This window comes from Rhinolophus sinicus, chromosome 14 (assembly GCF_057876585.1).
Source record: "Rhinolophus sinicus isolate RSI-liver-muscle chromosome 14, RSI-T2T, whole genome shotgun sequence".
In the NCBI taxonomy this organism is placed as follows: Eukaryota; Metazoa; Chordata; class Mammalia; order Chiroptera; family Rhinolophidae; genus Rhinolophus; species Rhinolophus sinicus.
In genome coordinates this window covers 58,289,378-58,299,743 of record NC_142514.1, presented here as the reverse complement: position 1 = coordinate 58,299,743, position 10,366 = coordinate 58,289,378, and the positions used below count along the sequence as shown (strand labels likewise).

The 10,366-nt window shown below is 36.9% G+C and overlaps 1 non-coding gene across 1 annotated transcript; it reads left to right on the top strand.

Annotated features, from left to right (window-relative positions):
- The first annotated feature begins 1,516 nt into the window (after positions 1 to 1,516).
- On the top strand, positions 1,517 to 1,590 carry TRNAT-AGU (transfer RNA threonine (anticodon AGU)). Its single transcript has one exon. It is a non-coding gene; the product is annotated as a tRNA-Thr (tRNA).
- The last annotated feature ends 8,776 nt before the right edge of the window (positions 1,591 to 10,366 follow it).

Below are 10,366 nucleotides of genomic sequence, written 5' to 3'. Positions count from 1 at the left end.
ATATGCCTTTAATGTTCTTATCACAGATCATTACATGATTAAGATCATTTTGTCTACAGCTGTCCAAATGTCATCTCTTCAGAGGGGAATCTTTGGACCATGCTTCCAATCCAGTTGTCATTTTGTATACACTTACTCTGCTTTTCAGGTAGGATTTGCCTCTACCTGAAGTTATTTTATTTAGTATTTGTGTCCCTCACTACGATGCAGGTACTTTGTCTTTCATCATTCCCTCTGCAACACCTAGAACACTGTATAGCATAAAAAAAAATTCAAAAATTTTTATTGAATGACTGAATGAATTATAAGCAGTCTTCTTTGCTAAGATTTTAGGGACTTCACAGGGCTAAGGCAGAAATTACCCCTGGCCCACCTGCTCTCGTAGTACCTGCTTGCCTTGGAGAATTGCGTGTGTGTTTGTGTGTGTGTGTGTGTGTGTGTGTGTGTGTGTGTGTGTGTGTAAACTGAAATAGCTTTGTCTCTAAGGCGCTATGGCACTGGAAGTCCAAGATTTGTAAGATATCACCATGATTGATTCTAATGCCAGAGAAGAGAGACCTCTCTCTGTAAAAACTCACGTATCCAGAAAAACTATTGGACCAGCAGTGGTTGTTTTGGCTGCTGTCTTTGGTATGAAATCTGGAATATGCGTCTAAATGCAAGTCCACCAGTGATGCTATGAACTTATAAAGAGATTAGGATAGTAAGTGACTAAACTTATCTTTTATATTAAATTTGATTCCAGCTGCCATGTTCTCAAGTCCTACACTAGCCTGCTATATTCAAAGAATCATGTTCACTAACACCATGACACTAATCTCAAATTACTGCTTCCAGGTAGAATAAAATCAAAAATTGAAGATCAAATTTAATAAATTTATCAGGATTTTTGTCTATTTTAAATAGAGATGTCTCTTCTTCTCAACCAGAGCTTCCAAGCCAAAAGCATTACATTTTAACTCAGTGACACCAGCAGCTATTTTCTATTCATGTGCTGGTACAGTGGCAGTCACAAGCAAGAAGAGTCTGCTAGACCAATTCTGATATTCCTCACTTGGATAAAGAACTTCATGCATTTAAATTCAACTGTGTTCTGTTGTTGAGAGGCTAAATTGGCTCTTTGAAAGAAAAGAAATACATATATTTTCATATAACATAAAATTTCATTTTTGCATCATTTACAGATATAATCCTGTTTACCATGGCTTTATAGGATTCAGGAGAAGAAAATGGACACCAGCAAGCAAGTATAGTGGTAACTGCAGCAGCTGTGACAGCAACAGTGGCAGCAACATCAATGGCTGTGGTAATGTTTTTACACATGAGGTTATTACTTTATTCAGTTTTTTTTTTTTTTTTTTTACTAACTTAATGAAACAGAATGACCTTGGAGAAATGCATTTTCTGGAGTAAATAATGGAAAGAAGCTATTAACCTAACACAGCAGGAAATATATTGATAACACTTAGAAATTTATTCTCTCAGAATGCAATATAAAGAGTTTACTTACTGGGGTGGCCAGTTAGCTCAGTGGTTTAGAGCATGGTGCTAGTAACACCAAGGTTGCTGGTTCAATCCCCGCATGGGCCACTGTGAGCTCTGTCCTCCAAAGAAAAAAAAAGAATTTACTTACTAGTGCTAGTACATCTTTACATCTTTGTAAAACTGAAGAGAGAGGGGGTAAAAAAAAAAGACACATTTTGATCGTTGGTGTATGTTCTACAAAGACAACCAAGACAATGCACAAAAGTATTCAACTGTAACTATAGAGTATGTATTATTTTACATAATATGGCTCCTAAATACCTTTATCCTATTTAGATGTCTCAGAGTGTGTAAAGGGAATAAAATACTTAATTATTTTTTAATGTCTCAAAATCGCTTTCAGCAAAATTAAATCAATGCAATTGCCAAGAGTTCTCTTATATGATCAGCTATATTAATTCAAGATATGTGTCTCCCTCCCTTAGGTAACTTTAGTTTGAACACTGTTTATTAAGCTAAATCCTTGGTAGAAGTTGAATCCCAAGTTTTCAAGAATGAATCAGCAACGGATAAATTTAATAATGGGCAACAGAGATGTACCAAGTTTTACAAAAGGTAATAAATAGATTGCTAGGAGTTTATAAATTCAACCTACTAAGTGATATTCACAATTTCATATCTTCAAATTCTATCTTAATGTACAGGTAAGTTGATACAGGTTTGTTGGAGACCAATTAGTGCTAACATGTTCCATGAATACATCCACCTGGAAGCAGCAGAAAAGAACAGATATGTGCTCAACTTTTCATAAAATTCATTGTGAACAGTTTTCACAACAGATAAATTATGATAAAATATTGTTCATGTTCAGGTTTGATGCAAGCAGGCACTGGATGGTCAGCTAATAAAAAATTTGCACTCTTGGCATTCTTCACATTTAACTAGTGTGACAGGAGCTACCCACTCTCAGTTTTCATAGGCATTTCTCATCTTCTCAATATGTAGTCCTTAAGAACTGCATACAACTCAGATTATTCCAACTACAATGCCATGTAGATATGAATTAACTCTTGGGTTATATATTCACTGGCAAAATACAGTAAAGAAGCCATTTAGATTGCACAATGTAAAGACCAGTTTCGTTTCAGTTCTTCATTTTGTATGTTAACATCACCTTAAGGAGAAATTTGTTGTCAGGACCTGGGGAGAAATTGAAATAAGCACATTCACTATTTATCAGTTGCATGAAAGACCTTTCCACTGAAGTTAGATTAGTAGCTAGGATGACCTTCACGTGGTAAAGAAAACTCCTTCGTGTATATATATGTATATATATTTTTTAAGAGGGCTCTTTTGTAGACCTACCTTAATGCTAAATAAAAATATTACCTAAAAGCAAACAGTAATAACTTCTTTTTAATTACCTGATTTGTGAACTTACTTGAAGAAAAAGAAAATAATAATAGTCTTAACTGCTGTATAATATTAAGCCAAAAAGTTTCTGGCACTATTTGCAGATTTTAACTTAAAGGTTTAATTCAAGGTCAAAATTGCACTGGGACACATCCTGGGAAAAATAGTTGTGGTTTTGTTCATTCTTTCCCACTAAATAGAAAATTGCTTTTCTGACTCTACACTATTTTAACAGCAGCATAAATGCAGTTCACTACTCTGAATTCAGAAATAATAACCTATAATGAAATAGGGGTATAGGGCGAGGGGAGAAACCAGGCCATGTGCCAGATTGGGGTGAGAAAAATAGACAAACAATAATACCCAAAACCATCCCTGAATAATTAGTTGCTATAAAAAAAGTTTCTGCAATTAAAAGAGAGTTACTTTTAGATGGAAAGCTATCATTTTAATACATGCCTTAAGGAGGACATATTAAACATGTTAACATGTTAGAGATACCAACAAATATTAGCTGTAAACTGGAAAATTAAAACATTGTAATGGCTTCAAAGACTTATATATAATATTTGCCTGAATTAGATATTTAAATTATTGTCAAGGCTTTGCTGAATATCAAAGTTCATTAAAATTACAATTATATCTAGAGACAGATAGATTTGATAACTTTGCATCTTTTTATTATAATGGCATCATTAAGTACTACCTTAAACTACACATTTCTGATGAGAATATTTTTAAAAGTGAGGTTAATCTGATACCTAAAAGAAGAATATAGGGGATTAATTATGTACACCTTCCTCCCAAAATAGAAACTGTCTGTCTACATGTATAGTAACTTAACAGCAGCTTTTTTTCCAGTTGTTGGCATGTTGAAGTTGAAAGATAACGAATTCGGGATCAGGTATACAGAGGTTCCAATCCAGACTCCAACATTTTTAGACTAAATGTCTTTGGGTAATTTACACAACTTCTTTGGATCTCACTTTCATCAACTATAAAATGGATATATTGATATATGTTTTTAGGGGCTTTGGGAGGATTCAGTAAGATTAATGTATGGAAGAAGTTGACTAGTATATAGTTTGTGATACATAATAGGTGCTCAATAAATGTAGTTCTGTAAACACATATATAAGCTCTACAGACTTATTACAGTGAGAGACACTGAAGCTGATAGAAATAAAGTGGCTAAATCAAAAATCAGTGAACTGTTTACAGGCAGAGCTGGGCTTAGAATCTGATCTCCTGACTTATTAGTTCACACACATGGTGGGTACAAGGAAGGCTGGATATCACAGGCATGAGACATTGGAGTCAGACCTACACTGCAACCCAATGCTTGGGTGTAGCAAGTCATTTAACCTCTCTGAGCTTCAATTTCCTCATCTAGAAAATGGAGAAAATAGCTACTTCACAGGTACCATAGGAATCAGTTGAAGAATTAGATGTAAATAATATAGCAGTGTCTAGCAGATACTTCAAGCTCAACAAATGGTAGTGATTATTATGAAATACTTACTGTGTGTTATGCACTGTGAAAGTACTGTGAGATACCCCAAAATAACAGATTCCTTGCCCTTCTGGAGCTTTGGGAAAATAATGCAAGGAAAATAATTATTGATGCTACGCATGTTTAAATGACAAACATATAGATATAGATAAGAGGCTGGCTAGTGGGTTAAAAATGATGGAGGAATAGTGTGTTTTATGCCGAAGTGTCCAGAAAAAGCCTCGCAAAGGAAATGGAACTGAAGTCCAGCAAAAGAGCAGTAGATTCATCTTAAAATTTGTGTTCCCTTTTCTTTTTTTCCTATAGGAAAGGTGCAAAAGGGCTTCGATTGTCAGAATTATGAAAAAAAGAAGCCAAATTCTATATGAGGAGTTGTTAGAGAACACATCTTTCAGGCTGAAGACTAATGAACAACTATTCTACCTTGAATATCAAAATGATAACCACAGCATGAGTTCCATGTGCATGCATGTGTGCGCGTGTGAATATGTGTGCACGCATGCCTACTCACAAGTTTTCACAAGATGGCTCACTTAACCACCAAACCACACATTGTTTTCTAAGCCAATGGAATGTACATCTTAATAGTTCCCTTTTCTTAAGCACAGCAGAAAAAGAGGCTCATCAAGTTATTTCTCAACAACATCACCATGGACAATTGATATACCCATTATAAACGCCGGCAGTGTGTCTGCTTTGGTTACTATTTTGATGAGCTTTCTAATGGTGCAGCTTGCCTTTGGCAGTAATTGTAATTCAATTTATGCTTCTACAAAATCATCCAATCCTGTTGCCTATGCAATATCACCAAATAACTTTTCTCTTTAGAGTTAATCAGCCTTACACTGTATGTTTTCTATTACCTAGATTTAACTGCATTGCACAATAACTTTCAACTCAAACAAGTTTACATTCAAGAAAATAAACACATTAGAAATAAAGGGATCAACCTTGAACTGATGGTAGAAGACGCGACTCATAAAAATGATAACTTGGCTTTATTATAAAAATTAATGTATGTTTAGTATGTGTGTTTGCATATGTTTGCATTTTGCTCTGAATAAAGAGGATGTTTTATATCTTTGTATAAACATGGTTCTACGGTAACATTTAAAAATCATTTTATTCATGATTTTATTTTTATACAAACTTTGAAGTGTGGTTGAAAATTTTTCTCAAGGCAAGTATTGCATATACATAACCATTTTGTCAAGTAAAATCTTAATATTGAGAAGTGTAAATATGAAATAACTTTTTTTCTCCAATCACTGTTTTCGGTTATGTTCTGTATAATTGTTTAATCTTTCTGTGCTTTGATGTTATCTTGGGCCAATTCTATCACTTTCAGTATTTAAAAGTTTAATCTCAAACTCTAATCAGGTTTCATGAGCTCCCAGCCATTTGCCACCGGACAGCTTTGAGCTGGGACCCTGACTCTGTGGCCTCAGCGGGTAAAGGTAAGACATGATCTTTCTCTGAGTCACTTCTTCCTGGTCCCCTTTTTAATAAAACTCTAAGAGTTGGAGTAGAGAGAAGGGAAAAGAGACAAAGGTCTCTTTCCTTCCCTGGGTTGTACTGACATTTCTTCATTGATTTTGCTCCTCTCAGTAAAACTAACTTACTGGTTATCAGTGTTCATTACGTGTCTGACTCTAAAAGTTGACCGTCCTATGGCATAGAGCATTGCTCCACCAAGTATGGTTTTGGACTGGCCATTGTCCCATGGCTGAGCATTGGCATTACCTGGCAGATTGAATCAGAATCTGAATTTTAACAAGATCCCCAGGTGATGTGTATGTACATTCAAATTTAAACCATTATGGTTAAAAGAAGCTCGACTTTATTTCTTGTCTATTACAGACTGGTACGTATAATGGATATACGTATAATGTATAATAAAAATAAATTGCTAGAAAAATAAACCTTTTTAAAAAGTAAAGACATGCAAAGCACAAGCCAACCTTTTGTTGTTTGATTCAACAGGCAGACCATGTTGGAGTGAGAAGTAACAATCCTGCCATCCCACCAGAAAAATATGATACAAGTTATTTTCAAACATTACACAATAGGTAACACCACACTTTGATCCCTAAGAGAAGGAAAACAAACAAGAGGAGAATTCTCATCACCCAAGGTTTTTGCCTAGAGGCATGGCACAAGAAGGGGAGACCCAAACAAAGCAGGACAGGCTCAGGTAATCAAGGAGGCAGACATCATAGTTCAGTGAGATTGGGGTGGCTTCACTTTGTAGAGCAGCGTCCTGGAAAGGAGGTAGCTAGGAAGAAAAAGAGCATAAGAAATATCCTTGAGTTTGTTGCTAAATTCTAAACTATGCGTTAACTGTGGTTTAAGTTGGAATTTCATGAGGCTGGGCAAAATTATCAGAGGCCTAGAAACTGAGGAAACCCAAAGCTTACAGTTGTCTGGGACCAATGAGAGAATGGTCCCAGCCAACTGTGAGCTCTGGGTATCCTCAGTTACATTCCAACCAAAGAGAGAGGATCTTTTATAGATTATCCCCCTCAAATTCAGATATAAAATTTCAAGGTTAACATAGTAGAAATTAAGAAAAGAAGCTTTAAAAAATTGTAAAAGGCAGGTTTCTTTAATGCTAGACCAGGAGTAATTTTATTTTAACAAAATGAAACCATAAGAAATTATTCTTCAAGTTTAGTTCGAACAATAGGAGAAAATAATTACCAATCAGAGAGAATAGAATGGAATTTGCATTAGAGGAATTTGAAACAGAAGGAGAACATATGACTTTTTACCATATTCATATCATCCTCTATTAACTACAATTTTTATCCAGAAACGTGGGAAAACCCGGACAATGTAATAAGTATGGAAGAGGTCTTTTACATCAAGTAACTGTCCCTTGTGACTGTTTGAAGTGATCTTCCCCTTCAGTTCTTTAATTGACCTGGATGTGACCACGGATTAGAAAAACCTAGTCACTAGCATGGTGAAAAGCCTGGCTAAGGTTGAATCTCAGGTATGCCTGCTTTAAGCACATGAAAATGCTCTGTACATTAAAACTTTAAATATCAGAAAATCAATTTATACGAGTAAGCCACAAGACAACTCCAGTAGTAAAGTGAATTCAGCTATAGATTTGGTGAAAACAAAACAAAGCTCTAAATATAGACTAGATTTTGGATTTGAGTTGCAAATATGTCAGTTAATTGTTCTTTGATCTAGGAGAAGCAATGAGCTGTATTTTCTTGAAAGTTATATACTGTAAAATAATGAAAAAGTTAAATAATATAGTTAATGGAGTGCTGTGCAAAGTATAAAATGCTATAAGAATGTTATATGTACATATGTATTATACATAAACAAGCTCTTATATACCACTTAATATACACTGAACACTGATCTATGCATCTTTACAAATATTAACTCATTTAAGTCCCATTTTACAGATGTAGAAACTGAGTCACCGAGCGATCAAGTAACTTACCCAAGATCACACAGAGTTAGTAAGTAGTAGAAATGGGATTCAATTCCAAAAAGCCTGGTTCACATCTATGCTAACCCAAATTTACATGGTCTTTGAGAGCAGAAAAGTCAGTTTTGTTGGCAAGCTTCTGGATCTTTCTGGCTTCACTTAGGAATGACTTTCTTGAGTCATTGTTTTGCTTTGGTATGGCCTAAGTATACCTTTGGTGTACTAGTGATGGATTGAAGAGAAAGGAAAATACATAGAAACCAAACCTGGTGTCAAATTATTATGAACTCGGCTTAAAAAGGTAACATCTATAAAGGAGTATTGGAAACCACGCAGACCATCCATTCTAATAGGTTAGTAATTTTCAAAGTTTGTCCTGAGGTCCATTGTTTATGATGGCCTCCAGCAGAGCAACAGATTGATCCAGACATGCAAGAACTTTCTTTAATTCTCAATAGTGAAAGACATAAAATTCCCAAGTCTCTTATTTTTTATGTGATTAAAGGGACTTAGCCACTATACAATTTCTAAACTTGGTGTTTATAAACCAAATTAAGTATACCATAAAATTTACAGAGTGTTATTTTTTCAGAATTTTAGTAAAAAATTCAAGTAAACCCTTACTGTGCTTACACATGGGCACATATTTAGAATCACATGGGCCACTAGGACAGGGAAAGCTATGTGGGCTACAGATTATTTTGCCCCGTATAAGTATGCCATGATTAGAAAGTTGAGATCCAGACATTTCCAAATCAAGACATGTGAAAATTTTCCAGAGGAACATTCATCAAAAGAGTGAAGGGAATCAATTTCCACATCTTCAATTTCTATACATAATGTTCTCTCCTAAAATTGATCTTCCTAAGAGAATGCCTTTGGCTCAAGTTTTTCTTTATTAACTCTCTTTCACAACTGTCCTTTTCTCACTTTCTAAAATAACAGGATATCCTTCAGTCATAATAATTGGGAAAATGCTCCACCTATCTCATTAAGAGAGGTATTTTTACTTTTATGCTTAATAATTATCCACATAACTTGAACCCATATCTGTATGTTTTTGATCCATTATCTATTAATAATATTATATAATTTCAATGTGGTAGCACGTTTCAACATTTAAAGCTTATGGTCAAAAATTTTTTACAAGAAGGTCCAAGATGGTAAGTTAAGTAAACACTGTGCCTGCTGCCTCCCAGGATTACACCAAAATTCCAAATAAATTATAGATCAACCTCAAGAATCATCTGAAGACTAGTTGAACAGAATCCCTATAACTAAAGATATAAAGAAGAGGCCACATTGAAACTGATAGGAGGGATGGAGATGTGAAACAGGCTGACCCCAAACTCACAAATAGTGGTTGAACACCTGGAGGGATACCTCTTTCGTGAGGGTCCCCTCAAAAGAGGGAGGGGACCTCAGCTGCACACTGGACTCCTGAGCCCAGGGATACTGTACTGGGAAGAATTCCCACATCTGGTAGTGAAAATCAGTGAGCACTCTGTCCGTCCAGATGAGACTGAAGACAGCTGGAAACCCCAGGTGACCTCTTAGAGGGACTGCACAAAGACTCACTTACAAATACTACCTGGTCTCTGGTGGAGGGGCGGCAACTCAAAAGGTGCCAGAGACACACAGGGAAAGTCTGGGTTGTATGGTTTTGGTGAGAGAACTGGAGCGACCAGCAATTGTCCCTCTGTGGAGCCTGCCTCACATGTTGCTACAGGGAGGTGCCATCTTTTCTGTGTTTAAACCTCCCCCAAAGGGCCAAATCTGAGATTGCACTGGTCAGGTAAAATCCACACATGCACACCACCTTGGTAACGCCCTAGATCTCCAACCTGCACAGCTAGTACTGCATCACTGTGGACACTGTTGGCTACAGAGCAGCCAGCCTGCCCTGCAAGCTGCAGAAGTCTGTTACAGCAACAGATGGCCCACTGCTAGGCAGTGACCCAAAACTTGTGCTGCAGACACTCTTGAGCAGCTCTTGAAGATGTGAGAGCCAGAGGCAAGCAGTGGTTTGCTGCAGTGTTTCCAGGGTGTTTTTGTGAAATAGTCACAGGTCTGGCACCAGTGTAAGAACAGAAACTGTATTAACTTTGTAAAATCCAGCACCCACACCCCATAAATCCAACCCACACCCACCCACCTAGGGCTACATCTCAGCACCAGGTCAACCAGCCTGGCCCATGCACCTAAGGAGGCTCTTTCAATGGCTGAGCCTTACAGGCAACCAGCAGGTGGTAACAGGCACAGGGCCTTATTGTAAGCTACCCCAGGCCCAGTATTGGTGGCAGCCAGCCTCAGTTCACAGTGAGTCCACCCCAAATGCCTCCAGGTCCAGCACAGACAGCAACCAACCACAAATAGCTTCATAGCACCTACTGGGTAGCCCCAGGCCAGTTACAGGCAAGGCTGAAATAGGCCTGCATGGGATCCTCTCCCAAGAGATAACACACCCAGAGACCGGCTTCGGACCACACCAGAGCACTATATGG